A 23,860-nucleotide genomic window follows, 5' to 3' on the forward strand; every position below is an offset into this window, starting at 1 on the left:
GACTGATAATGAGTACAACTTGAATAGAAATGGAGCAGGAAATACAATCAATAATATTATAAAGTACATGAATATTCATGTATCAGAACCATCTAGAAGATTTTTTGTTGTTAATCAGTTTATAGAATTTTGTTTTCAGATTTATTAATTCATTCAATAAAGGTTTTGGAGTTTTCGGTAAATACTTGATAAATGCCAAGTACTGTTTCTGTTGGTACTAGGGATATATAGCGAAGTATAAAACAGGCAAAAATCTTTGCCTTTCAATGTGTTCTTTATATACTCCTTGATCTATAGAGAGGTAAAATAAATCAGTAAGAAAGAAGACAAGTTCAATAAAACATAAGCCTAGGATTTAAACTGGCAATTTGCAGAAGAACATTAACAATAACCACGTGGGGAAAAAATCATCTTTTAGTAGTGAATACAGATTTTTTAAAATAAGATCTGTTTCCACTTTTAAATCAGAAAAATTTAATTATATGTATAATTTTTTTTTTTTTTTTTTTTTTTTTTTTTTTTTTTGAGACACAGTCTCGCTCTGTCACCCCGGCTGGAGTGCAGTGGCGCGATCTCGGCTCACTGCAAGCTCCGCCTCCCGGGTTCACGCCATTCTCCTGCCTCAGCCTCTCCGAGTAGCTGGGACTACAGGCGCCCGCCACCACGCCCGGCTAATTTTTTGTATTTTTAGTAGAGACGGGGTTTCACCGTGTTAGCCGGGATGGTCTCTATCTCCTGACCTCGTGATCCGCCCGCCTCGGCCTCCCAAAGTGCTGGGATTACAAGCGTGAGCCACCGCGCCCGGCCATTATATGTATAATTTAAGGGGCTCCTGAAGCTTGTGACTTGCAAGCAGTTTGTTACTAGAGCCTGTACTCTTAATATCCCACCACACTAAAATGCCTTTCTGTGAAAACATGCAAGAATGTTCATGGAAACATCATCATAGCAAAAAAGGCAGGGGAGAAATTACAGAAATGTTCAAAAACAGCAGATGGGTGAAGCAAACTATGACAATGCAACAGAACACTATGCTGCTTTTAAATTATTATTTATTGTACTTATTGACAGGATATATTGTTATTTTTTAAGAGTGTGCTTAAAAATATGCATTCAGCAGGATTCCATTATGAGGAGAGTAAGATTTTAATTGTTTGTTTTGTTTTGTTTATCTGTTTTTACTTATATTTTCCGCAATGAAAGTAACTTGGTTTAATAATAATTATATATTGTTACATGCTTGCAACAGATAGGCCATGTGTGGCTCTTAAAATCAAGTTTCTTTAGCTGAGATTGGGTAATAATACTACCTTATTCAGAAGTCTGTCTTATTAAGGCTTTTTGACTGGGTGTGTTACATTTTTAACATGAATCAATTTAACATAATTATCTTATATATATTTTAAAGGGCCTGGAAGACAAGTACCTTTCTAAGCATACCTATATAGTTTGCTTGCAAAAATTCTTAAAATAACTTTTACCCATTAAAATCTTAAGAGGATTACACAAGCTAAATTAGTGCCTGGACTGCAAAAAGCCATAATGAACTTAATATTATTGCTTTCCCAAATATAGACCAATTCTTAATAGACTATTTTACAATGGGAAGTGCCTTTAGGGGTCAGTATAACAAAATTAAGATCAGTTTATATAGCCTTACAAAAGGTCTGGTGGCAGCATTAAAATGTCCAGTGTAATTATTTGTGAGTTCGTTAGCTCACACATCGTTTTCCTTCCCAGGCGTGGTTCATAATGAAGTGGGCTGACATATCTCTGGCCTTTCCTTCAGAAACTGCATTTGTGTTGTGCTGTTTCTCTAATAGAAAAGGCTACTTAAATTTATCTTAGTCAAAGCCAAACTTAAAGTTGTTGGAACTGAGATGTGAGACTAGTCAATTGTCTGCAGGTATTTAATCTGAAACTAGCTACGGAGGTAACTTTTTTCTTTTTTCTTTTTTTTTTTTTGACAGAGTCTCACTCTGTTGTCCAGGCTAGAATGCAGTAGCAAGATTATGGCTCACTGCGGCCTTGACCTCCTGGGCTCAAATGATCCTCCCACCTCAGCCTTCCGAGTAGCTGGGACTATAGACATGTGCCATGCCACCATGCCTGGTTAATTTTTTTTTTTTTTTTTTTTTTTTTTTTTTTTTTTACTTTTTGTAGAGATAGGGTTTCACCATGTTGCCCAGACTAGTCTCAAACTCCTGGACTAAAGTGATCCACCCACCTCGGCCTCCCAAAGTGCTGAGATTGCAAGTACTAGCCATGGCAGCCAGCCAATGAGATAAATTTTAAAAGAGCCATCATATGCTAAAACCCACTTGGCATAAGATCCCCCAGTGACTTTCTCTCCTTTATAATCTTCTTTCCACAGTCCAGAATTAGACCCCTGCTGCTCAATGGGTAGTCCATTTGCTGCATCGTCTCTTTGCATCTTCAGAAGCCTGATTACTGGTAGGTCTAGCATCCTCCATATCTTCTCTCTTAATTCAAGGGTGGATTAAGCACACGCTGTTGGTATCACATAGCTTAGCCTTCTTTAGTCTAGTGCAGTGGTTGGCTGAACAATTTTAGGCATCTGAGAGCATGTGCATAGCATTGAAAGGGGAGATTTGATAAGCAGGTCCTTTAGCGATATACTTTAGTTGGTTTTTCTACGGTAATTTTCATGGGCCAGGATGTGGAATGTGAAAAATCCCTAAATTTCATCTTTGGCTTTTTCTTATGTGTCAATTCATGGGTGAAGGGTACATGGTACATAAATAGTCTGTGCTGAGTGAAGCAGCTAATTAACATACCAATAGTATCCCACTTAATATTAGTCAATGGAATAGCTTCCCAAAGGAAAAATTGGACTGTACTTGAAGTTATTACTTGAGTCATTTAAACTGACATTGGGCAAGGCATCAGAGTACAGGCTATAGGGAATATACCTTCATCAAGAGAGTGAATGGGCAGAGATGCCTAAGAAAAATAAAGATAGATAACTACCTCAAGGTTTTTGTTATAGTTTTTATTTTTCTGATGCTGTGAAAATAAAATTTAAATCATACATAATTTTATGTTTTTATACTATTATTGTTATATGGTATTACCTAATTTTTATTTAAATGAAATATGTGAGGCAGATAACCTGTGGGAGAAATTTGTTTAGGTCTGACAGCTTAATCAGTCTGACTGTTTTGAGATATTCAAAATGAGATGTGTACATAAAATTTGACTGCATATGTAATTATTGTAAATAATGTTTTATCAGATTTGTTATTAATGATTCCCTTAAGATTTAAAGGTTCAACCACTGTATTATTCCTCTACCATTATGGTGTGTCCCATATAAATTACTTAATTCTAGGCATATATTTCTATTTCTTAGAAGCTTTAGAGAAGTCCCACAGTTAAAACAATCCATATTGGAATGTTAGTGGTAAACCTCAGTTGCATAAATAATGGTGATCTTGTATAATGAATAATTTAGTCATACTTTAAAAATAATTCATCAGGAACAACATGTGAGTAGGAAACACAATGAACTGCTAGCCTATGTATGCTATCCAGATGCTACTATGTGCAGATTGTTGCAGTTTATTACATCACTTTGTTAACTACACCTCCTTGCCCTACTAGGCTCCATCCAAAACCAATGGTTGGAGGAAATCATCGTATTATCATCACACTCAAGTTTAAATAGCTTACATTTGAATAAATACAGTTAAGTCAGTGGTCAGTCTTCAGCAACTAAATCTAGAACCTGGGCACAGTGCCAAAGTTGTAGCCAATTGCCAGGCTGCAAGTTAGTCTAATATAAACCAGCACCACTTTCGAGTTTATCTATCTGCACTCTTCTAGTCTGAGATCTAACTTAGTGGTCCTCAACGCCGGGGAGATTACATTTAGGAGTGCCTGGAAACGTTTTTGGCTAGTGCACCGGGTGAGAGAGGAGCTAGTGAATAAAGCCCAGGAGGCTGCCATACATCCTACAATGCCCATGACAGCCTCCCACAGCAAACATTTTCTGACCCAAATGGCAGTCATACCTGGGATGAGCAACCCTGGAAGTAACTCAAAGGCCCCCATCCTTTTATTGAAGAAAAACGAAATCTTGAATGGTTGTAGGGTTGTATGCACTTCTTTTAAGCTATAAGAAAATCTTGTAAGACAACCAAAGTTTAGCAAAAACTTTGCAATTCCAGATCAGAGATGCATAAACTCAGGCTAAGAGAGACCTAACAGGCGGTGTAAATGACTTAAACAGTCAGGGTGGTATCGCCGCATTCTGGCCATCTTAAGGGAGCAGCTACTATCCAGCTTTAGGAATTTGTAGCCAGGCAGGAACAAAAGCCTACTGATAACAGAGCTGCTCATTTTAAAAAATAATCCAGAAATCTATATTTTTATGTGAAATCCCCTGCATTTTAAGTATTTCTAACTAATTCTATTTTAATCACTAGGAATGCCAAACAAAATGCACCTAGGGATCAAATTTAGTTTTTCTGGCGACTAGTTTTTTTAACCTCTGTTCCCAGTTCTGGCTGCCATGGGAATATTTGTTCATTCATCTCATTCACCTAACAGACACTAATTGAATACCTATTATGCTGATAGTGTGGAGGATAACTAGGATTATACAGGCACTCATAGAGTTCTTGGTTTTTCTGAAATGGTGAGTTTAGTCTTCACTGTGTGTCTTTCACTGAGGATCGACCTAACTCTTTAATGATTCTAAGTAATGTTTTTAATTGATTGATTGACTGATTGATTAATCTTTTTCCATTCCCTTAGAAGCTTTTCCTTTTAAAATGGGAACATACACTTGAGTATCTCATTTCTCAATTGATATTTAGCAACTCATAGCAACCCAGGGATAGTGTTTGCAAATTAAAAGTACTACATTTAACAGAGATTTTCTACTCAACAATTCATATTCTTAGTTCCTTATTCTTTCCCTTTTCTTCAACCCTTTTCCTTAACTTATGTCCACTTCCATTTACCAACACTAAATTAATGATTAAAGAATTTAGGAAACTAAACATTTTAAAAGTCCTTTAAAGAGGAATTTTAAACAGAATTTGGTGGAATGAGAATTTTGAAATTAAAACTATTGTCTTTTGCATAAGCCCTGCTATCCTGACTTATATGTGGTAGCCTTGTTTAGAAACTCATGCCTAATAACTTGTTTAATTCTTGCAACAATCCTGGGAGATTATCTTAATTTTGTAGGTGAGGAAACTGAGTCAAAGATAAGTTAAAGAACTTGACAAGTATCATACAGCTGGTAAATGTTCAAGCCAGAATTTGAATCCTGGCAATTTGTGGGCAAAGCCCTTGCTCTTAATCACTATGCCATAAAGTACAACAGAATCAATATGTTGGCTTGAAGTTATGGTGGTGGGAGTAAGAATTAAAGAAAAAGTAAGTTTTTCTGTACTTCAGTCTTCCCAAGTCTCTATAGAGTTTGATTTTGATTTTGCTCTTTCTCCAGGCTCTAACACACACACACACACACACACACACACACACACACATTTCACATGGAGTCAGACATCAGATCTTAAAAAAGTATATATTTTGGAAGACCACAGCCACAGTCCTGAGTCTGGCAATAAAGGAGCTTCATGGCTCCTCTCTGCCAGGGTGTATTAACATTGGCTCTCCACCCTCACACTGTGAAGGCAAGAATTAGGTTAAGTAGTTTTTGTCTTCCACACTCTCTTCTAAGCAATTAACCCAATTTATACACAATTTTAACTATGGAATCTAATGTAATCATCAATAGCATTTGTTATTTAGTTCAAATCCAGATTACTGAATCTTTTATTTGCAAGTTTTAACAATTAAATTGCTCTACTTCCAAGCTTCATTTTTAGAAAATAAAAATAAAAATATAAATTTAAAAAATAGGTTAAGAGTAAGATCCTTGTATATGATTTACTTTTACATAATTTAGAAAAATCACACGTAAATGTATAATACATTCTATTAGTACAATAGAAACATTTATTTGTGAATCAGAATTTATTCTCAGGCAATTCAAGGAAATAATTTTCCTTTAAAAAAAAGAAACCTTTTTTTTTGTTTGTTTTTACAGTAAATGGACTCATTACATTAGTCATCTGCAGTGTTAAAGAACTAATAATTGTTTTTTATGCTTTTCAAGCATGTTAATTTAGTAAACCTATAATTGAAAAGTGAAATTTCACAATAAAATAATATAACTCCATCCATGTTGCTATGGGAAAGTAAAGGGTTTCCTCCTACTTTAGTTTATTAATTTTCAAATAATGCTTAAGGGCTTGTTATGATAGTTCTTTACAAGGTATTAAATATATAGTTATCCAGACTGTCTGGGTTGAAAACTAATTACCATTAGAAACTGAAACACTTAGGCTTGTTATTTCTGCAAGTCGAACAACTCCAAATACAATTTTCATTTTAAATCCAATGTGCAATGATCCACAGCTATCCTCATAAGAAAAACCATAATCTAAAGTATCTCTCTTTCCTATTATTGTTTGTAAACAAGCCAACCAGAATTTAAAATGTGGCATTAAAATGAAAGTCGAGACAGGAAGTGAAAGCAGTAATCTATAAGAACAGAAGAAATTTTAAATGGAGCTATGCAAATAATTTAAAAATTATTTGAATGCAACATTGCAGAAAAGGAAGACAGGAGTGAAATACATTATCAGAAGGAAAATATCCAACAGTATACAGACTAGAAAGTATGTTGAAGACTAAGTGAATAGGGCTTTCTATACATTTATTGGTACTGCTTACTTTAAACCCTTTTGCAGTGATATTTTTGAGGGACCCACATTTTTAAAAGTAGTAAGAATAGGAAAGAGAAGTTTTACTATTCAAAAGCAAAACAGAAGCTTAAGAACAAGAAATCTCACATTTTAACTTATACTTTTAAATGATCAAATCATATTAGAGTTTTAATATTATTTCTAGACAGGATATTTATAAAGCAAAGGAGAATGTCATTGCCATTGAATAATTCCAAGTCTTTGAAATTTTAAAAAAGTTAGAAAAATATAACAGACACAAAAGCCCTGCAAATGCATGGTAAAATAGTGTTAATATTTCTCGATGTTTATTGAATGAATTAGGTGTCTATCAGGAGGCATGACCTGTGTTAAATGAATGTGAGAAAACTATAAAGGTTGTGTTCGTGGGTTTGAGTAGGGTTATGGAGAGTTCAAAGGGGGAAAAAGATCGTTCTGAGAAGTCAAAATCTTTGGTTTAATGCCTGCAAAAACTGGCCGTGCTGCTTCAGTAACTTGAAAAGACAGTGACAATTGATGTATATTGTGCAATACCACACACAACTGCATGTGCACTGACTTCGCCAGTCAAAAGCAATCCCATGAAATGAAAAATTGTTTAAAAGTTTACATTGGATTATATTTTATACAATTGATATGTTCTTGAAAAGTTATGGGCAAACATAATTATTAGTCAATGAAAACATTTTTCAACGTTTTAAAATATTTTAAAAGAAATTCCCAGGTCTATCTTTCTATAAAAGTTATGTATCTCATCTTAATATTTATTCTATATTTTGTAAACTAGTTCAAACTGAGACACACTTTCTGTTAATGAAGTTTTACTTGTCAAAGAGTCAATTCCTTTAGGACCAACTGCAGTCTGTCTTTGTTTTTGTTAATTTGTTTCCATGTTTTAACATTTTCTTAACTTTGGAATATCACCCCATGATGGCAACTACTAGTGTATAGAAAATAAAATGAGAAGAATAAGAAATATGGCTGGGATGGATGAATGTGGAATCATTAGCTTGGCAACTTCTTGATATTGTTGTGAAATTGATATTGTTGACATAAAGAGGTGGAATGTGTGGGAGAGACTGTTTGCCTTCCACCAATATAGTTTGTCTCTTTTTCATTCCCAACTTTTCACAATACTTAGAAAATTGACACTGCTTAAAATACATGAAATATGAACCTCTGACCTTTTTTGGTTTTGTTCCATTTTGATAACAGTAACAAAAACCACAATAATGAATAATAATAACATTAACATTTATTGAGCAATTACTATGTCACTATTTTAAACCAAACATGTCCCTTCATTCTGACTCTGTCTTGATTCATTTTCCTCTACAAGATCTCTACCATTTTGCACACAATAGAAATTTTATTCATTTCTTGTCTTTCTCTTGCCACCAAAATGTAATTCCAAGAATACTCCTAAGGAGATACTGCAGTAACCACCCTAGAAACTATCACTTCTATTACTTTTTATGTGAGATAACTCATTTCCTGCAATGTTTTAGTAGAAACATTTTTGTTTCCTACAGACCAACAAAAGCAGAGGAGGGTCTGATAAGACCCTGAAAAAGGAGTAAGTGTGGAATGCAAGAATAACAGAAAGGCAGCAATGTGGTTAAATTTTAGAGAGCAAGCTATTGGAAGAGGCAGGAAAGGCCAGAACACACTGCCTTTGATGCCAGGATGGAAAGGCTGTAGAAGATGAGAAGCCATCAAGGGTTTTAAGCATGAGAGGTATACAGTCTGTTTCATCTTTTAAACAAATCTTTCTGGCTACTTGGAGACTAATAGACTTGGGTTAGAGTGTGGGGGCAAAATAGACTCCTGGAGACAAGTTAAGAGATCTTTGTAGTAAACCAGACAGGAGGTAATGGTGGTGGCAGCAGAAAAGGAACAGTAGTCATACTGAAAATATACGTAATGGTGGTAGAACCAACATGATTTTCCAATATATCACGCTAAAATAAGCTCCACGAAGATAGAACTTTTATCTTTCCTGTCCATTGTGGATTTCTGGAACCTACGTAAGGGCCTGGCACATAATAGAAGTTCAATAGCTATTTGTAAATTGAATGAGTAAATAAATGAATACAAGAGCGGTGGCAGAAAAAGACATTTTTGCTTTAGGATAAGGAAATTAAAATACTGTTTTCCAATTCATGAAACCAGAATGGTGCACAAAAATTTTTGCCTTTTCTAATAGAAAATTGTGTAAAGTTGTCAGGTATTTTTTTTTTTTATTAAGAGCTAACCAGTATTCTTGGATTATGTTCTTCTTAACTAATGTTCAATGTCTTTTGACCACATATGAAATGGCGGTGAAGGTGTAATAGAATAGGTTTGTGTTCTGTTTTACTTTTTGTGGCTTCAGAGGGGAAAATTAAAAGATGGAAACCCAATGTTATACCATAGATTTTATATATATATATATATATGGCACTTGAAGATAGTATATACGTGTGATATATATGTGTATTTTATATATATACAGTATGATATATATGTATAATATATCTATGAGGTATATATGATATATATGTATATCTATGAAGTATATATGATATATATGTATAATATATATATGAAGTATTGATATATATATATATATAGAGAGAGAGAGTTTTACTTTACTGAAATCCAAATTTACTTTACAGGAATCCATTGTTTTAAAATGCCCCCTCTCTTCACATCCTAATTAAAGCTGAAAATAGTAAGGTGCTCAGGAAATTCCTATATACTTAGGGAGGGGTGTGTTTGTGTGGGGAGGTGTGTAACAGATAACCACCTGTATTTAAATGAGCTCTGTTCTGTCCTTAGCAAGCGAGGGTAAGCATATGCTTCCTTAAATGCTGGAAAAAAATTAATCCTCCTTTTTATGGGGAAAGTATTGTAACTCTAATATTTATATTGATGAAAGATTATTTTTAATGAAAATAAGCTTTTTTTAATCTTTTAGTTATTGATTTTAATTCTCCTAATTTTGGCTAAGTTTAATTACTTTCCATAATAAAGTTCCTAACTGTGAGACTGGGTTTCAAGTCACTACTGTAGTCACAGCAATGACCTCAATAATCAGAGTATCTCTCTTGTGGATATTTCTAAATAAAGCTGATGCAATTTTGCAGTCTAATTTATATAAAAGGAACTGATCTAGGCCAAATAATATTCTTATGTGTTTATACTGGGAGAAAATATGGAAACCATCTTAACATTCAAGAACAGTTCTTACTCTATAGATTATGAAATACCATTTATATTGTATTGAAAATTCATTACATATTTTCTTTCACTATTGGGTTGCAAAGTGAGGTCATATAATGTGAAATCGATTTTTTTTGTACAACCAAATAGGTGAATGCCTGTTGGATATCCTTACATACAGATTATTCCTTTAGAATCAATTATATTCAAAAGTTGTATAGCATGCATTTTAAACCTTTATATGAATGTGAAGTGCTTGCTACACAGACAACTAAAATGGAAGTCATGGAACTCCCTTCACAGAACATGTAATTGTCTTGTTAACGGTGAACCTGAACCATTCCAATTTCTAACAGAAGCATGCACACCTATTGTAGAATAAAACATGTCAGTATTACTTGCCCCAGTCAGATTTGTTTCTTTCAGCCAAATATATTTATTTTCTCAACAGCATTGAAATCCATTAATTCATTTACATTTCAGATATGAGCTTCAGTTGCCTGAATGGGTGACTACTGCTATTTGTAAATATCTAAAAAAAAATCCATGTCTGTCTGATAATAGGCAAGTTGAAAAAGAAAACTTTTACATATGGCTACATTATTATTAATTGTTTAAAATGTAATTCATCTGATTTTCCTAAAAAATTAAGGCAATATGGTAGCATGTACTCTTTCTTGACCAAAACATATTGCCTCTTAGGTATAAAGTATAACACTCTTGCAAGTTTGAAGATAAAATATTAGAATTTTCAAAAATCTAAATAGTATAATGCAAAATTAAGCTCCTTTAAGCCGTCAAGTGAATAATTGCTCCTTTAATGACTATTGTCAAAATTATATTTTCGCGTTCTTAATTTTAAAATAAAACCTCATGATCCAAGTCTTTAAGAAGTAAACACTCTTGTAGGCAAAATAGCAATGCTTAGATGCAACATAGCTAGAATTAGATTGCTAGGGTTGGAGTCTTTGCTCTGCTATTTATAAGAATTGTGGTAGTGATTTTGAGCAAGTTACTTAATTTCTTTTTGCCCATGTTTTCTCATCTTTAGAACGGGAATATTAATAATACCTATCTGAAAGTGCCATAACACCTAAATGAGTTAATATTCATGAAGTCATTGTTGAGTACCCAATAAATTCCAAAAATGTTAGTGGTCTAATAACATCCTTGCACCAATATAAAACTAAATCACATGATAATAATAACTGTCATTTTCCAAATCGAGTGTTTTGAAATGATGAGAATCTGCTTAAATATGGCAATGCAATAAAAAGAGGAGTGAAAAACAAAACTAGACATACTTCAAATTATCTGAAGTCTCTTCCCTACCACTAAAATCAGCATCAGGGACTTTACTGAAGTACTTCCATTATCATTAATTCAAGAGACAGATACAACCTATGCAATACTGTTTTTCTGTGTTATGATGAAAACCATGATTTGCCTTGAAGTGTAATTGAAATCTGTTTTACTGTTGGTATAAAATATTACTGACATCAAGAAATTAGGGCACACTGCCTTTTCTGTCTCTGCCCCAGACACTGCAGCACCCAAGATGTTGATATCCAAAAAGAACTGGGTGCATTTATGAACTCCTGTTGAAGGAGGGAGTGATGGTGGCCAGGAGCAATGTCTATATACCTAAGCACCGAGAACTGGCAGACAAAAATGTGCCCAAGCTTCATGTCTTGAAGGCCATCCAGTCTCTCAGGTGTCAAGGCTGCATGAAGAAACAGTTTGCCTAGAGAATTTCTACTGGTACCTTACCAACAAGAGTATCTAGTTTCTCTGTAATTAACTGCCCCCTGAGATAATGCTGCCCCACTGCATCACAGTTGTCCTGAGATTGGCAGGCCTTGGCCCAAAGGTCTGGAGGGCCAGTGGCGAGACTCACAAGAGGGGAAACTGAGAGAGACACCTACAGATGGAGTAGTGCCCCACTGGTGCCAACAAGAAAGCCGAGGCTGGGCATGGGTCAGCAACTGAATTCCATATTTGATCTTGGACATGATCAGCCACCTCAGTAAAGTTGGAGGAGATTATTTGTGTTGAATAACATGTAACCAGAAAAACTTTAAAAAAAAGGAAAGAAACAAAAAAATTAAGGACCCTTTAACACTATCCTACAGAAAAAGCAAAAATATTCTTAAAAATAACTGTTTTTGACTAGCAGGACAGCCCCCTAAGACATGTGGGGACATGTGTATAATTGGAGAGGTATATGATACAGGTTTAAATAGTTAAAGGCTGTAAAGCAAGCTGACAAACCATTAAGTAAAATCTATATTCCTATCTTGACAAATATCCTGCATAGTAACCTGGATGATCAAGTACAAATATACAGTAATAGAATCCTCAGTCACCTTAGAGGGTCACAGCTGATTGCCATCCCCGGGGCATCTTTCCGTCTTTGCCTGCTCTTCTTTTCCCTCCTGGGCCAGGGTCATGAATTGCCTCGGCATGAACTTGGAAGCCCCAGCCCTCACATCCATACTCAGTCCTCACTTCCCTCAAACATGTGCCCTGTCATAACCTTTCAGACCTGAAGTGACCTATTCAGTCCTCAATGAGACATTCCAGGAATAGGCATTTTCCAGCTTCATAAAAGATGACTTGGGTTTTTTGAGTAAGGATTTATAGGCATGCACTTGCAGATGGTCCCGCAGTACCAAGCATTTCTCTCTTTGAGTGGAGAGGTATGTGGGATCAAGGCAAGGCCCTCCCATGCCTGGCTGCACTGACAAACAGGGCTACAATCCAAGAAGATCATTTTCATAAGCCACACATGAAATCAGCCTCCTTACTTTGCAGTCACACCTGGCATGCAACAGGAAATTTAAGGGCATAATAAATATTTTCTACTAAAATACACTGTTTATACTGAGTGACCTACTGCTTCTGGATTATTTAGAGCAACATGGTTTATTTGGAACAACATGGGTCTGGCCCATTTTTCTTAGATCTTCCTTATTCCCACAAGCTTCACCTAAAACAGTGACCACATTGACATACTTCTACAAGCTCAGTGTGGTCACTCATTCAGTGAGTCAATCATTCCACAAATATTTACAAAGCATTCTATTCTGTGTCAGAAACAGAAACAGCACTGAGCATATAGTCTTCCAAGAATAGACACTATTTCTGCCTTCTCCAAATTTAGAATCTAAAAAAATTAATAGTACAAAGTTAATCATGATGCTGTGTGATAAGTAATACCTAGTGAGCTCTAAGAACACATAGATGGCTACCTTGAAAAACAAGGGATGCTTTCCTGGGGGAAGTGATTTTGAGCTGAGACCTGAAGGAGAAGTAGGAATTAACCAAGCAAAGAAGTGGGGAAGATGTAGAACAGAGTAAAAGGAAACATGCAAGTTTAAGAAATTGGAGGCACACACACACACACACACACACACGGACATATGGTTACAGTTGGTATAATTTGAGAAGAGAAACAAGCAATGATTATGGCATGCAGAAGTCAGATCATGCAGGATCTTGAAAATCATATAAAGATTAGACTTGATTCTCATAGTAGTAGGGACTGTTGAAGGGTTTTACACAGGAGAGACATGATCAGGTTATTGCCTTAAGAAAGTCATTCTGACATCAGAGTAGATAATTTATTAGAAAGCCTGTGTCATGATCTAGGCAGCATATAATGGTGGTCTTGTCCAAGGATATGACAGGAGTTTTAAGAGGGAAAAAGAGCTTGAAGAAATCGGAAATTGAGTCTTACTTTGCAAGCAGAACTTGCTAAGTGTGTGGAAGTGAGGGAACTGGAGAATGAGGAAGTCCTGGATTTCTGTCTTGGACATTTGGGTTGGTAATCTATTATTACTTAGAAGGGTTAGAAGAAGGTTCAGGTTGCAGAGGAGAGGAGGTAAGTGAGTTGATCCGTGTATTCTCAGGTATGCTGAGATTAAGACAGTGGTGGGACATCTAAGTATAGAGGTGTCTATGAGTCAGTGGAGACACTTAGGAAAGACACTTAAGCTGTAGGAATAGATTTAGGTAATATCGGCATACAGAGAGACAATGAAACCATAGGAAGGAATACAGAGCACCAGAGGGAATATGTGGGGTGAACATAAAAGTTGGAAAGCAGAAATCTGAGCATAGACCAACAGAGAAAGAAGAAATTGTTGAATGGGAGATAAGCCGGAAAAGAACGTGAAAGACGGTGAAGGGAATGCCAGAATGTTAAATGCAGCTAAGAAAGGTTTAAAAATAAATTACAAAAAAGGAAACTTGAGCGTCTACAGTGTAACACTTTATATTCATTCAGACACACACTCATATGCACTAGTTTTTCCCACAGACTATACACACTTACAGTCATACTCACCCATACTTTACATATACACACACCCACATTTATAGACACCACACACAACTCCATAAACCTACAGGCAGGGCGATACCACATATAGAAATTCTCATTCATTGAATTCAACCTCAGCTCTCTGATAACATATTAACTATTAATTTAAAGACATCTAGTGATTTTAAATGAGAAAGCTTTGGTTTATGGCTTAAACAAGAATATGGCTCAGTTCTCCATCTGTTAAATGGGCACAATAATACTAGCATAGGGAAGTGTTCAGATTTAATTGATGTTTACACAGTGATTTAGGGGCCTAAGATGAAAGCTGCTGTGTAATGCTATTACTCTTGGGATTGATGGCGGTGACTTACCTTAGCATTTGAGTATTGCAGTATTCTAAACTACAATGTAATCCAGGATGATAAAATATATTATTAGATGACTTAGAAGTAGTAAGACTATGGCTAAAATTTCCTGCTTGATGTTTACATTTCATTAACTTTTTGATGTCTACTCAGTTTTAGCCCTTATTTGTCATGCAGATTTCTTATTTTCTGCTTTGTCTTAACTTCCTACTACAATTTGGCTAAAAGGGACCTTGGGAATCTTCTAATTCGACTTTGCATTCAACAGATGAAGAAAATGAGTCCCAGGCTTATGTTGTTTATCCCAAAATCACCCAGTTAGAATTTAAAATCAAGTTCCCTGACTTCTGATTTTCTCTACTACAGAATATTTCACAAGTAAGAAAATAATTCTGAAATTAGAATACCATAACAGAAAAGGATTTAAGAAAACGTTGCCAACAATAACAAGATAAACATTAACAACAGCTATGAGAAGGATGAAATTACACTTCTTTTTAAAATTAACATAAGAGATACTTTAAATTTAATATTGAAAACAGAATAACCATTACTGAAGAAAGCCAATACACAGTGGAAGCACAACAGAAGGATGAAAGTAATTAAAATTCATGAATTACAATTAAGTTATCCAGGTTCATCTATTGTTAGTCTTGATGAAAGGAGAAAAAGTGTTTGCTCTGGATATCAGAAGATGTGATTTATTTTTTTCCAATAAATATTTTTTGAATTCATCTTATATCCCAAATATTGTGCTAGGTTCTGAGGATAAAGGAGAGGGGGGGAAAAAGACAATTAAGATCACTGTTTTCATTTAGTTTATAGTGAGAAGGCAATAAAGAAGTTAACTAATAAAAATAATTTCAGATTTTAAACAGTACTATAAAGAAAATGAACACTATTGTTTATCTGAGCTGCTAATTTAGATAGAACAGTCTAGAATGAAGGTGACAGTAGGCCTGTAACCTATAAGATAAAAAGGAAGGAGCCAAGTGAAGAGTATGAGGAAGGGTGTTCCAAGCAGAGAGAATGACCTGACAAGGACAAGCTTGGTTTAAAAGAAATAAGAACAGCCAGGCACGGTGGCTCACACCTGTAATCCCAGCAATTTGGGAGGCTGAGGCGGGTGGATCACTTGAGGTCAGGAGTTCGAGACCAGCCTGCCTAACATGGTTGAAAACCCATCTCTACTAAAAAGGAAATACAAAAATTAGTGGGGTGTGGTGGCAAGCACCTGTAATCTCAGCTGCTCAGGAGGATGAAGCAGAAGAATTACTTGAACCTGGGATGCGGAGGTTGCAGTGAGCTGCAACTGCGCCACTGCACTCCAGCCTGGGTGACAGAGCTAGACTCTGTCTCAGAAAAACAAACAAAACAACAAAACAAAACAAGCTAGTATGTGCAGCATACAGTAAGTGAGAGCGTTGTGTGAGGGCACAGTTGGCAAGGGCCACATTGTGTTGCGCTGTGGAAGTGAGGTTAGGGAGTTTGGGCCTTAGTAGTAGAGGAACTATAGACATGTCTTAATTACAGCAGCAAATGGGTAAATATAAGTTTTCCAAGGAGTGTTCTGATTATTGCACTGAGATTGGGTAATGGAAGGAGCAACGCATGAAATGAGGGAGAACTGCTCAGAAACATTTTGTTGGTCCAGATGACAGCTGATGGTAGCTTGGACTGAGGAGTGACAATGAGATGGAGAGAAATGAACAGGTCTATGGCACATTGCTGGAGCAGTGGATGTGACAAATGGAGGAAGAGAGGAGTAAGGATGATTTGGGGCTTGAGAGTTGAGCAAGTAGGTGCACAACAGTGCTGTTTACAGGAGTGGGAAAGACAAGTAGAGAAGCAGTTTTTAACTGGGGGAGTAAATAATTTGTTTTTGGCTTATTTTCAGTTTGAATATTTATTGACATCTATATGGAAACATCAGAGCAGCAGTTGGATATGCAAATCTTTAGCAGCTCAGGGGAGAGGGTATGAAATACATAAATTTCAAAGTTATATAGTACAATAGCAAATTTCTGAAAGATAAAGAAACCTTAGAAGATAACAGAAGACGACCTAGGAATTGAACTTTGAGGCTCAAAATATGTAGAAGAAGCCACAGAAACAAAAAAACCAACAAATCAGACTGAAAGAGAGTAACCAGACAGGGAGGAGGAAAGCCAAGAGGATACAGGGTTTCAGAATTCAGTTGTGTCGGAAAGGAAGAAATGGTCAACCATGTCCCATCCTTTAAAGAGGTTGAATTAGATAGGACAGATAAATGTTTTCTGATTGGCAACATGGAGGTTGTTGGTGATCTTGACAAAACTAGTTTTGTGATGCTGAGGATAAAATCAGACTGGGATCAGCTGAAGAGAAGAGTCCAAGGGAGCTGCGAAACCATGAGTACAGACGAATATTTCAAGAAATTTTTGAGTGCAGAACAGAGAAACGGGAGCACAGGTAGCAGAGACATTGAAGCAAAGATGGTGTGTGAGAGTGTGTGTTGTGTGTGTTTGTGCAATTAGAGAACTAGATCAAGTGTTCATACCAATGAGAATGGTTTAATAGAGATTGCGCCTTAGATTAGGATAGACAACACTGTTAAGTATAATCCTGCATATTTAATTTTTGTGATTTGACAATTGCTCCTCCATGATCCTACAGACATCTGGGGAGGGTGACATCTCGTAGAAGGCATGTGAAGGACTCTAAATGACTACATTGTCCTGTAGCTCCCAAAGATATTTATCTGAAAACTCAAGGAGGCTATATGGAGAAAATGGATGTGTCAGACTTTTCAGTGCCTGAAAAATAAATTATTCTAAGTGTACCAAGCAGAAAAGGATTTAATATAGGGAATTAGATGCTTATAAAATAATTGAAGAGGACAGGGGTTGGAGGAGCAGGAGTTGAAGGCTGCCATACTATTGGCTTAAAAGTCATACCACAGTGATCTTGTCAGAAAACCACTACTACCACCCAGCCATGAAGCTGGTGATGTGTCATGAGAATGTCTATTCACTGCCAAGACTCACACCTTTCAGACACAAGTATGCATACTCATGGTCACTGAAAAATGTCATCTTTTTCACCTCCCAATCTCACATGTGTGTTTCTTTTTTTTTTGAGACAGAGTCTCGCTCTGTTGCCCAGGCTGGAGTGCAGTGGCGCCATCTCAGCCCACTGCAAGCTGCACCTCCCAGGTTCACGCCATCCTCCTGCCTCAGCCTCCCGAGTAGCTGGGACTACAGGCGCCCACCACTACACCTGGCTAATTTTTTTCTATTTTTAGTACAGACGGGGTTTCACCATGTTAGCCAGGATGGTCTCGATCTCCAGACCTCGTGATCCGCCCGCCTTGGCCTCCCAAAGTGCTGGGATTACAGGTGTGAGCCACTGCGCCCAGCCACATGTGTGTTTCTAATTACAAAAACCTAATTCACAACCAAAACCTTAGCAGTAGGAAAGTTTAGTAATTGCTGTTTTTGTTTTTCAACTTCTCCAACTTACCCAAATAAGATTAGGAAAATTGAGGCAGAGAAAAATCCAGATCTCCAGAGCACAAGATCAATATAACAAGCATCATTTAAGTAACACAACTTCTAAGAAATTGGAGACACAAAAGGATTCCTAAAGATCTAGGCTTTCATAGGCTTTCATCACTGACCAAGTAGATCTATGATTTAGATTTTCTGTTTAACCTAAAATTATGAATATTATTGACCAGTACAATTTTTTTTTTCTGGAGAGTATACTCTGAATTTTTAAATAACATCAGAAGTTTTTTGTTGTTGTTTGTTTTTTTGAGACAGAGTCTTGCTCTGTCACCCAGGCTGGAGTGCAGTGGCGAGATCTCGGCTCACTGCAAGCTCCACCACCCGGGTTCACACCATTCTCCTGCTTCAGCCTCCCGAGTAGCTGGGACTACAGGCGCCCGCCACCATGCCTGGCTAATTTTTTTGTATCTTTAGTAGAGACGGGGTTTCACCGTGTTAGCCAGGATGGTCTCGATCTCCAGACCTCGTGATCCGCCTGCCTCAGCCTCCCAAAGTGCTGGGATTACAGGCATGAGCCACCGCATCCGGGGAACATCAGAAGTTTTAAAATGCATTTTTGTTCTAAAAATAATTTTAATATGAAAATTTTTGTTCTAAAACAATCTTGGTATTATGTAGAGCAGAACAAATATAAAATCCTACTCCACTTATCTCTCCAAAAATAATGATTACTGAATTTTCCAATACATCCTTCCCTGTGTATACGAACAGTCATCCCTCAGTACCCACCAGGGGTTAGTTCCAAGATCCTTGTGGATAGTGAATTTTGAGAATGCTCAGGTCCCTCATATAAAATGGCAAAGTATTTGCATATAACCTATGCAAATCCTCCCATATTCTTTAAATTATCTCTAGATGACTTATAACATCTAACACAATGTAAATGCTATGTAAATAGCTGTTGTACTGTATTATTATTTGTATTAATTTTTATTGTCCTACTATTATTTTTCACTGATTTTTTCCTGAATATTTTTGACCCACAGTTGGTCAAATCCACAGATACAGAACCTAAATACAGAAAATTGACATGATATACATAGTTTGATTCTGTTTTCTTTTTTTTGTTATTGTTGTTATATAAGTGGGACAATACTATATTTATTCTGAGACATTCTCTTTTTTTCACTTCACACATCCTGGAGATCTCATGTAAGCACATACAGATCTACCGCAATTCTTTTCATATATTTAATCTCATACATGGTGATGGATATTTGAGTTCTTTCCTATTTTTCACTTATTGTCATAGAACCTTGGGCAAGTCTTATGCATATTTTGAACATCCAAAATGTACCTCAAGATCCTCCACTTCTCTTTACCTTTATGTTTTACTTCTACCACTGTAGTCTAAGTCACCCCCTCATCTGGATCTGTCTTCTAGTCTCCTCTCACTTCCGCTTTGGCTGGTTTCCAATCTGTTCCCCACACCAAAGACATGAATGTCTGATTTTGCCACTCCTTCCTTAAAATGTTTCTGTGACCCCTTGTGCTTATCACAGACTACCAGACCTGCATGACATGCACTCAAACATCTCTTTAGTCTCAATCATCTCAATCACCGCCCCCACCCTCTGCCCGTGTTCCCTGTTCCTTTCTTCCTCAAATGAGCTGAGCTCTTTCCCGTCTCTGGGCTTTTGCACACATTTCCACTTGAAGAACATCTTTCCCTGCCACTCTTCATGGAGCTTTTCTGGCTATGCACCATCCAATGTCTGGCTCACCTACACTCTCACCGCTTCAGACACTCTTCCCTGTCTTGTCTATCTATGTTACAAATCCCTGCAAAATTTCTTCACAACATCCATCATGGTACTTACCACGTTGGGTAATTATTTGTGATTTTTTTTTAGTTTGTCTTACCCAATAGGCAAGTATATTTAATTCACTGTATTATCCATGACACTTAGCAAACATTCCGGTAACATAGTAGATGATCAATAAGTATTTACTGAATAAGTAACAAATACATAGGCTCCTAATTCCTTCTTCCCTGTTACTTTGCCATGTATTTCCCATCTAGAATCAGAGAGAGGGAGAGAGAGAACTGAGTAGCTGTCTGAACAATTAAAATGTTAGGGAACTTTTTAAGGCAATGAGACTGTTCTTTATCCTACTGTATTGGTAAACACATGACATTATGCATTTGTTAAAACATATAGAGGTATACAGCACGAAAAGGGAACCCTAATGTAAATTATGTACTTTAGTTAATGTGTTAGCACGCCTTTACCAATTATAACAAAGGAATTCAAGATATTACTGATGGGGAAACTGACGGTGGATAGATAAGAGCTCTCTGTACTTTCTTATTAATTATTTCTTTATATCTAAAACTGCTCTGAAAATGATGCCTATCAATTTTTAACATGTAGGGGAAGTGAAATGGACCCTAAAAAGTTGTTATTTCAAGCTCGGTTATGAGGGAGAATTCTTCTCCCTTCCCATGCCCAATACTCACTACAGCTCTCATCTCATTTCCAGTTATTTTTCCTACCAGCTTCCTTATGAGTGATAAATGCTCTGGAAATTTAGATGTCCTTAAATTCATGTACAGCCAATTTCTAGTAAAATAGATTGTGTTTCATAGATTATTTTTAACTCAGTTGTAAGGAATTCTGAACACATCAAATTTTTCATATAAGCAGTGTTATCATTTGAAGTTACATTGCCAAGCTAGGCGGTTTATTCCAAGGTGGAGGAGGAGGTCTTAGGAGGAGAGGAAGAAAGGAAGAAACTGTAATTCCAGTGCTTTGAGAGGCAGAGGCAAGAAGTTTACTTGAGCTTAGGAATTCAAGACAAGTATCGGCAACATAGTGAGACACCGTATCTAAAAGAAAAAAAAAATTAAGGAAAAGTAGCTGGGCATGGTGGCGCACTCTTGCAGTCTTAGCTACTTGGGAGGCTGGGACAGGAAGATCACTTGAGCCCAGAAGTTCCAAAGGAAGAAAGAAAAGAATAACCACTACAATTCCTAAACACCTGCTCTGTGCTAAACACATATGCATCCATGCATTTTATGTCTACCCAGCAGTATTTGGAGATTTGAAGACAGTTATTATTATTGGTATTTTGTAGTTGAGGAAACAGAGATTTAGAGGGCTTGAAAATTTGTCCAGAGTTACACAACTTAAAAACTTAAAGTCTTTCAGAGAAGGGAACGGAAATATTTAGATTGAGATAGAAAATAACAAACAAGGCCGGGCGTGGTGGCTCACGCTTGTAATCCCAGCACTTTGGGAGGCCGAGGCGGGCGGATCACGAGGTCAGGAGATCGAGACCATGATGAAACCCTGTCTCTACTAAAAATACAAAAAAATTAGCCGGGCGTGGTGGCGGGCGCCTGTAGTCCCAGCTATTGGGAGAGGCTGAGGCAGGAGAATGGCGTGAACCCAGGAGGCGGAGCTTGCAGAGAGCCGAGATCGCGCCACTGCACTCCAGCCTGGGCGACAGAGCGAGACTCCGTCTCAAAAAAAAAAAAAAGAACAAACAAACTACATTCACATGCAAGAATAGTTGAAAGTCAAATTTTAATAATTTCAGCAATGTTTATATTCAGACTATTGGTTTGAAAATTCCCAGAGATTTTACAATTACTCAATATAATGTATTTTAAGATTAAAATTTAAAAATCATCAGTAAAGATTTTCTACAGCAGTTGGTATCTTTTTTTCCCTTGCCCTCTTCTAATAGTTGATAACAATTTTTATCACACAAAGAGTAATTCTCCACGTGCATAAATGCATACCCTGAAGTGTGTCTTCCATAAACTCAAATATTTAGCCCAATATCACAAATAAAAACTAGTCCAGACCATTGTGAAATTTGCTCTGTGGGAAGAAAATTCAGAGAGGATTAATATGCCAGTCTGTAAAACAAAAACTTTTACCAAAAAAAAATTCATCATTTTATTGGATGGTTTTGCAGAGATTGTGTAGTGGTGCATAGTGTGGTTATGGTTTTGAAATGCTGTGATATGCTTTTCTGTATGCATTTCCTTGTACTGACCTTCATGCATTCCTCCCAGAAGCATCCATGTACATATGGAAGTGGTGGTGTGAATGGAGGGGATTGGAGCCAGCTTAGATTTGTTACAGCAGGAATGCAAAAATAGTTACTATTCCGTTTCTGACACTCATAATAGGATTTTGCAGCAATACAATAATTTTAAAAGACAAATTTTGTTCAGAAAAAAACAGATTTTTAGAATCCTTTAATACTCATGAACATATCAGGACGAATCCAAGAGGAATTATATCATATAGTTTCTTCCAAAGAACAGAGAGGAGACCTCTTCTTGCTATAATCTAAATGCAGAAACTTATCCTATAGGGAATCTGGTTATGACATAGGACAGTGACTTTCACATATTTTGACCAAAACTCTCAGGAAGAAATGCATTTTACCTTATCACTCAGCACACAAAAACAGGTATAAAATGAATATATAACCATAGCTAAATATATGTTTAAAAATAGAAATTAAAACTCCATGAAATGATATTTAAAAGTTGATATGAAGGTAGAGAGAAGGATGAATAGGCAGAGTACAGAGAATTTTTAGGGCAGTAAAGTCTTCCGTGTGGTGGATACATGGTATACATTTGTCCAAACCCATAGAATGTATAACACCAAAAGTGAACTCTGAAGTAAACTATGGACGTTAGGTGATAATGTTGTGTCAATAGGCCCATGAAATGTAACAAATGTGCCACTCCGGTGGGTGATGTTGATTGTGGGGGAGGTTTTGGAGGGGGTCATGGTGAGGGGCAAATGGTAACTGTACATACCGCTCAATTCTGCTGTGAACCTAAAACTGCTTTCAAAAATGAAGTCTACTAAAAAATTAATATGCCCTGATATTTTCTATTCTATTTATTATTATTATTATTCTGTGATAGGGTCTCACTCTGTTGCCCAGGCTGGAGTGCAGTGGCACAATCACAGCTCTCACTGCAAACTTCGTTTCCAGGGCTCAAGATCCTGATCCTCCCACCTCAGCCTCCCAAGTAGCTAGGGCTACAGGTGTACGCCATAACGCCCGGGTAAATTTTCATTTTTTGTAGAGATGAGGTCTCACTGTGTCACCCAGGCTGGTCATAAACTCCTGGACTCAAGCAATCCACCTGCCTCAGCCTCCCAAATTGCTGGGATTCCAGGCATGAGTCACTGTGCCTCGCCTATTTCAGTTTTTTTAAAATGAGCATGAGGCCACAATTTGCTCAGGTGTTTCAAACTAAAATTTGAGAGGCACTGATCAGGTGGAAAGAAAAGCCTAAAAGTTGCCACCTCACAAAAGATTGTGAGAAGAAAAGAGAGATAAATAGAATAAATAAAGCAGATGAGTAAATAATACCGACAGACAGAAAAGTCCTTTTCCTCTGTATCCTCTGGGAACAGCATTCTACAGAAAAGGTGTCTTTAGAAACATACAGAAACACCTGAGGGGAATTCCAATAGCAGAGAAGCTTTTGTCTCAATTCCCATTTGGTATTCCTAAGGAAGGTCATTGCCAGCCTGTCCTGCAGCACCCTGCTGAATTGACATCATAGCAAGCCAGGTGATACAAGATGGTGAAGAAAAGCAAGGGACCCTGCTCTGCTCCCCAGAGCTACCCTTAGATCACATGTGG

The 23,860-nt window shown here is 36.8% G+C and overlaps 1 protein-coding gene across 1 annotated transcript in view; it reads left to right on the forward strand.

Moving 5' to 3' along the window:
• The first annotated feature begins 2,376 nt into the window (after nucleotides 1-2,376).
• Nucleotides 2,377-23,860, forward strand: part of DACH1 (dachshund family transcription factor 1) — a 486,527-nt gene continuing 465,043 nt past the window's right edge. The window contains exon 1 of the mRNA XM_055244568.2: nucleotides 2,377-2,454. The gene's annotated coding sequence lies outside the window, so the exon portion shown is untranslated. The remainder of the gene's footprint in view (nucleotides 2,455-23,860) is intronic.

This window comes from Symphalangus syndactylus, chromosome 15, assembly GCF_028878055.3.
Source record: "Symphalangus syndactylus isolate Jambi chromosome 15, NHGRI_mSymSyn1-v2.1_pri, whole genome shotgun sequence".
Taxonomy (NCBI): domain Eukaryota; kingdom Metazoa; phylum Chordata; class Mammalia; order Primates; family Hylobatidae; genus Symphalangus; species Symphalangus syndactylus.